This window comes from Macrobrachium nipponense, chromosome 27 (genome assembly GCF_015104395.2).
Source record: "Macrobrachium nipponense isolate FS-2020 chromosome 27, ASM1510439v2, whole genome shotgun sequence".
Lineage (NCBI taxonomy): Eukaryota > Metazoa > Arthropoda > Malacostraca > Decapoda > Palaemonidae > Macrobrachium > Macrobrachium nipponense.
Genome location: NC_087216.1, coordinates 44,046,403 through 44,046,645, shown reverse-complemented (window position 1 = coordinate 44,046,645; position 243 = coordinate 44,046,403).

Below are 243 nucleotides of genomic sequence, written 5' to 3'. Positions count from 1 at the left end.
GATATCCTTTTATTTAACCTAACACTTACACACAGCGTAACTATTTACCGGGACGCAGTGTTACCATACACAACCACCATAGACGGATGGACAGATGAAAAAAACAGAGTATTAGGCAAGATAAACTCCCGTGGTTACAAAAATATACTTTTTATTTCACAAAATTAGCTAACATTAAAATGGAACAAAATTAATTAACTCTGACTCAAAAGAAACGTTAAACTATCATATTCCTCTCAAAAT